The sequence below is a fragment of the Bos indicus x Bos taurus genome, chromosome 11 (genome assembly GCF_003369695.1).
Source record: "Bos indicus x Bos taurus breed Angus x Brahman F1 hybrid chromosome 11, Bos_hybrid_MaternalHap_v2.0, whole genome shotgun sequence".
Taxonomy (NCBI): domain Eukaryota; kingdom Metazoa; phylum Chordata; class Mammalia; order Artiodactyla; family Bovidae; genus Bos; species Bos indicus x Bos taurus.
Window position 1 is genome coordinate 6922967 of NC_040086.1, and position 6574 is coordinate 6929540.

General features: G+C 39.6%; 1 pseudogene; it reads right to left on the reverse strand.

The window, feature by feature from the left end:
- Nucleotides 1-650: 650 nt before the first annotated feature.
- Nucleotides 651-769, reverse strand: LOC113901984 (annotated as a pseudogene).
- Nucleotides 770-6574: the final 5805 nt, after the last annotated feature.

The window sequence follows — 6574 nt, forward strand, 5'->3', positions numbered from 1 at the left end:
GTGGCATTGGGAAAGCTGAACAGCTACATGGAACTCACACGGAAATTATATCACACCATACACAAAAATGAAATCAAAATGATTAAGGCATCACACCATGTAAGTCTGAGAAGAAATCACAGACAAAACATTCTCTGACACAAAATGTATGAGTGTTTCCATAGGCCAGTCTCCCAAAGCAATAACCATAAAATCAAAAAGAAATAAATCTTACCTAATCAAATTCAGGAGCTTTTGCACTACAGGGTAACCATAAACAAAATGAAAAGACCACCCACAGAATGGGAGAAAATATTTGCAAATGATGGACCAGACTAGGGGCCACTCCTCAAAATATACAACAGTTCATTCACTTCAATAAAAAAAAAAAAAAAAATCCATTCAAAATATAGGCAGAAGATCTACATAGACATTTTCCCAAAGACATATGGCCAAAGTGAAGTTGCTCAGTCGTGTCTGACTCTGTCAGACTCCATGGACTGTAGCCTACTAGGCTCCTCTGTCTATGGGATTTTCCAGGCAATAGTACTGGAGTGGATTGCCATTTCCTTCTCCAGGGGATCTTCCCAACTCAGGGATCAAACCCAGGTCTCCCGCATTGTAGACAGACGCTTTACCATCTGAGCCACCAGGAAAGTCCAAAGAAAAAAAGCCCAGGGCACCCGGTATTCCCAGGTGGTCTCCCATTCAAGTTCTAACCAGGCCTGACCCTGCTTAGCTTCCGAGATTAGACGAGACCGAGTGCGTTCAGGGTGGTGTGTCCATAGACAAATATTTATTTGAGCCCCTGTTTTGGGGCGGGGGAGGCAAGAGTACTGGAGTGGGTTGCCATTCCCTTCGCGAGGAGATCTTCTCGACACAGGGATTGAACACGGGTCTCCAGCATTGAAGGCAGACACTTTACCGTCTGAGCCACCAGGGAAGTCCATGTGACAAAAGGCACATATAAATATGTTCGACATTGATAATTATTAGAGAAATGCTAATGGAGAAGGAAATGGCTATCCACTCCCGCACTCTTGCCTGGGAAATCCCATAGACGGAGGAGCCTGATAGGCTACAGTCCAAGGGGTCGCAAAGAGTCGAACACAACGGAGCAAATTCACTTCACTTCACTTCAATGATATCTATCAGTCACTGATCACCACAAAAGTATCGGAATTTCCATAATTAAAATGTCTCCAAATAAATTCTGGAGAGGTTGTAGAGAAAAAGGAGCCCTTCTATACAGTCAAAATATATATTTGTTCAGCCACTATGAAAACAGTATGGAGGTTCCTTAAAAATTAATTTATTTAGGGCTTCCCTAGTGGCTCAGTGATAAAGAATCCCCTGCCAAAGTAGGAGGCATGGTTTGATTCCTGATTCAGGAAGATCCCACATGCCAATGTGCAGCTAAGCCCGTGCCCTACAACTACTGAGCCTGTGCTCTAGAGCCCAGGAACCTCAACTACTGAGCCCATGTGCTGCAACTGCTGAAGCCTGCAGGCCCTGTGCTCCGCCACAAGAGAAGCCACAGCAACGAGAAGCCCACGCACAAACCTGATCCCTGCAACGAGACAGAGGCTCATGCAGCAACAAAGACCAGCACAGAAAAGAGTAAATAAGGTTATATGTTTTAAAGAATAACTTATTTATAAAACAGAAACACACAGATTTAGAGACCAAGAGAACAAACATCCTTACCAAGGGGAAAGGTGGTGGGAAGGGATGAATTAGGAGTAGTATTAACATATGCATACAACTATACACAAAACAATCGACGGGACCTAAAGCATAGCACTGGTAAATCTGATCAATACACTGTATAACCTATATAGAAAAAGAATCTGAAAAAAAATAGATTTATGTATAAGCACACTCTAGGCTATACAAATAAACCTAATACAACAAAGCAAATTAACTCTTCTCCAATACAAAAGAAAAACTTAAGAAATGATTAAGATGATAAATGTTCTGTTATGCATATTTTACCATAATATAGAAATTTGAAAAAAAAAATAAAATTGCATCAAAATAAATAAAACACAGGAACAAAGCTGGCCAAAGAGGCAAAAGACTTATATACTATGAACCATAAAATATTGAGAAAGGAAACTGTAGGTGATGCAAAAAATTGGAAATATAGGCCATGCTCTTGAATGGTAAACATTAATGTTGCTAAAATGGTCATACTATGAAAGCAGTCCAAAGATTTAATGCAATCCCTGTCAAATTACCCATGATGTTTTTCACGTGATTCAAATCAATAATCCTAAAATTGACATGGAACCATACATGACCCAGAATTGCTAAAGCAATCCAGAAGACCAAGAACAAAACAGGAGGCATAACCCTCCCTAAATTCACAAAACAGTAAAGAGCTACAGTATTCAAAACAAGGAGGTCCTGGCACAGAAACAGGCCTATGGGACAATGGAACTGAACACAGACCCCAGGCACAAACCCACACGTCTATGGTCAATTAATCTTTGACAGAGGAATAAGAATACACAATGGGGGAAAGACAGTCTCCACAGCAAGTGGGGATAAGGAAGTTGGACAGCCACAGATAATCACTGAAGTTAGTTAAATAATCACACGCCTGCCAAAAAAGGGAACTCAAAAATGGCTAGAGTACTTAAATAGGAGATATCACACCACAAACATCTAGAGAAAAATGAAGGGAAAACATACTCTGTTAGAAATCCTCCCATTGTTTTCTTATGTCAGGCTCCCAAGGCAATAGAAAAAAAAAAAAAAAAAGAGACCTAATCAAATTTATGGCTTTTTGTACAACAAAAAGCAAATAACAGAGAATGGGAAAAAATAATTGCAAAGGATGTGATCCATAAGACACTAATCTCCAAAATGTACAAAAAGCTCACTCACCTCAATATCAAAACACTAGCAACCATATCAAAAACTGGATGGAAGATCTATAGAGGCATTTCTCCAGAGAAGACCTTCAGATAGCCAAAATCACAGGAATAGATGTTCAACATCAGACAAAATGAAAATCAAGACCACTGTAAGGTATCACCACAACTATCAGAATTTCCATAATTAAAATGCTCACAAATAAGAATTATTGGACACAGAGTGGAGCAAAGGGAACCCTGCTAACTGCTGGGGGGAATATAAAGTGGTACCACCACTAGAGAGAACAGTAAGGGACTTCCTCAAAAATTAAATGAACTGACTTACAAAACAGAGACACAGACTTGAGAAACAGAGCCACAGACTCACAGAGTATGTAAAGAGAGTTATGGTTACCAAAGTGTAAGAGATGGGTCGGAATAGTTTAGGTGTTTGGGGATAATTTATACACACTACTCTCTACAATTAACAAGGACCACAGTGAACTTTACTCAACACTTTCTATATCGTATTTTGAAAAGAAAAAAAAAGAATAGACACGTATAAATAAATCTGTAGGCTCTACAACTGAAACTAATGCTGCATTAAATCAATGCTATTTTCATATAAATAAAATCTTTAAAAAATGAGTAAATGGTAATTATGTTGTACATATTGTATCACAAGAAACTTGAATAAAGTTGAAATGAAAATAAAATGGTTGCAAAATATTATATAAATAGAAACCAACCTGACAAAAGAAGTGAAAACTAAAAAATATTAATAAAGGAACTTGAAATGGAAGAATATCACAAGCTATTTTATTGGAAGCATTAAATTGTTAAAATGGCCATACTACCCCATGAAATCTACAGATTTAATGCAATCTCTATCAAAATATCTGTGAACATGTTTTTATAGAGCTAGAACCAACAATACTGAAATTTATATGGAAGCATTAATGATCCAATATTGCCAAAAAATCCTCAGGACAAAGAACAGATCAGGGGGCCCTCTCCAGACCTCAGGCAATACTGCAGAGCAACAGTCATCAAAACAACGTGATACTGACCATCATGGATCAATGGAACAAAAGAGAAAGCCCAGTGGCAAACCCACACACCTACAGTCAATTAATCTTGCAAAAGGAAACAAAGATATGCAATGGGGAAAAGAGTCTCCTCAGCAAGTGATGGGAAAGTTGGACAGCTGCATGGAAATCAATGGAATCAGAACACACCCTCACATCATGCATGGCAGTGAACTCAAAATACTAAAGGACTTGAACCCAGGCAGCACACCATATAAGTTTTAGAGGAAATCATAGACAACACATTCTCTGACATAAAATATATGAGTGTTTCCTTAGGCTAGTCTCTCAATACGATAAAAATAAAAGCAAAAAGAAACAAATGCTACCTAATCTTCAGTTCAGTTCAGTCCACTCAGTTGTGTCTGACTCTTTGTGACCCCATGGACTGCAATACACTAGGCCTCCCTGTCCATCACCAACTCCCGGAGTTTACTCAACTCATGTCCATTTAGTCGGTGATGCCATCCAACCTTCTCATCCTCTGTCATCCCCTTCTCCTCCTCCCCTCAATCTTTCCCAGCATCAGGGTCTTTTCAAATGAGTCAGTTCTTTGCATCAGGTGGCCAAAGTACTGGAGTTTCAGCTTCAGATCAGTCCTTCCAAAGAATATTCAGGACTGATTTCCTTTAGGATGGACTGCTTGGATCTCTTTGCAGACCAAGGGACTCTCAAGAGTCTTCTCCAACACCACCGTTCAAAAGCATCAATTCTTTGGTGCTCAGCTTTCTTTATAGTCAAACTCTCACATGCACACATGACTACTGGAAAAACCATAGCCTGGATTAGATGGACCTCTGTTGGCAAAGTAATGTCTCTTCTTTTTAATATGCTGTATAGCTTGGTCACAGCTTTTCTTCCAATGACTAAGTGTCTTTTAATTTCATGGCTGCAGTCACCACCTGCAGTGATCTTGGAGCCCCCCAAAACAAAGTCTGCCACTGTTTCCACTGTTTCCCCATCTATTTGCCATGAAGTGATGGGACCGGATGCCATGATCTTAGTTTTCTGAATGTTGAGCTTTACACCAACTTTCCATTCTCCTCTTTCACTTTCATCAAGAGGCTCTTTAGTTCTTCACTTTCTGCCATAAGGTTGGTGTCATCTGCATATCTGAGGTTATTGATATTTCTCCTGGCAATCTTGATTCCAGCTTGTGCTTCATCCAGCCCAGTACTTCATATGATGTATTCAGTATATAAGTTAAATAAGCAGGGTGACGATATACAGCCTTAAATACTCCTTTCCCAATTTGGAACCAGTCCGTGGTTCCATATCCAGTTCTGTTGCTTCCTGACCAGCATACAGATTTCTCAAGATGCAGGTCAGGTGGTCTGGTATTCCCATCTCTTTCAGAATTTTCCACAGTTTGTTGTAATCCACACAGTCAAAGGCTTTGGCATAGTCAATAAAGCGGAAATAGATGTTTTTCTGGAACTCTCTTGCTTTTTCGATGATCCAATGGATGTTGGCAATTTGATCTCTGGTTCCTCTGCCTTTTCTAAAACCAGCTTGAACATCTGGAAGTTCACGGTTCATGCACTGCTGAAGCCTGGCTTGGAGAATTTTGAGCATTACTTTACTAGCGTGTGAGACAAGTAAAATTGTGAGGTAGTTTGAGCATTTTTGGCATTGCCTTTCTTTGGGATTGCAATGAAAACTGACCTTTTCCAGTCTTGTGGCTACTGCTGAGTTTTCCAAATTTGCTGGCATATTGAGTGCAGCACTTTCACAGCATCATCTTTCAGGATTTGAAATAGCTCAACTGGAATTCCATCACCTCCACTAGCTTTGTTCGTAGTGATGCTTCCTAAGGCCCACTTGACTTCACATTCCAGGATGTCTGGCTCTAGGTGAGTGATCACACCATCGTGATTACCTGGGTTGTGAAGATCTTTTTTGTTGAATTCTTCTGTGTATTCTTGCCACCCCCTCTTAATATCTTCTGTTTCTGTTAGGTCCATACCATTTCTGTCCTTTATTGTGCCCATCTTTGGATGAAATATTCCCTTGGTATCTCTAATTTTCTTGAGGAGATCTCTAGTCTTGCCCATTCTATTGTTTTCCTCTATTTCTTTGCACTGATCACTGAGGAAGGCTTTCTTATCTCTCCTTGCTATTCTTGGGAACTCTGCATTCAGATGGATACATCTTTCCTTTTTTTCTTTGCTTTTCATTTCTCTTCATTTCACAGCTATTTGTAAGGCCTCCTCAGACAGCCATTTGGATTTTTTGCATTTCTTTTTCTTGGGGATGGTCTTGATAACTGTCTCCTGTACAATGTCATTAACCTCTGTCCATAGTTCTTTAGGCACTCTATCGGATCTAGTCCCTTAAATCTATTTCTCACTTCCACTGTATAATTGTAAGGTATCTGATGTAGGTCATACCTGAATGGTCTAGTGGTTTCCCCCACTTTCTTCAATATAAGTCTGAATTTGGCAATAAGGAGTTCATGATGTGAGTCACAGTCAGTTCCTGGTCTTGTTTTTGCTGACTGTATAGAGCTAATCTTACTCATGAGTTTTGCACAGCAAGGTAACCACAAACAAAATGAAAAGACAATCCACAGAATGGCAGAAAATATTTGCAAACAATGGGACAGACTAGGGACTAATCTCCAAAATATACAAACAGCTCATTCAC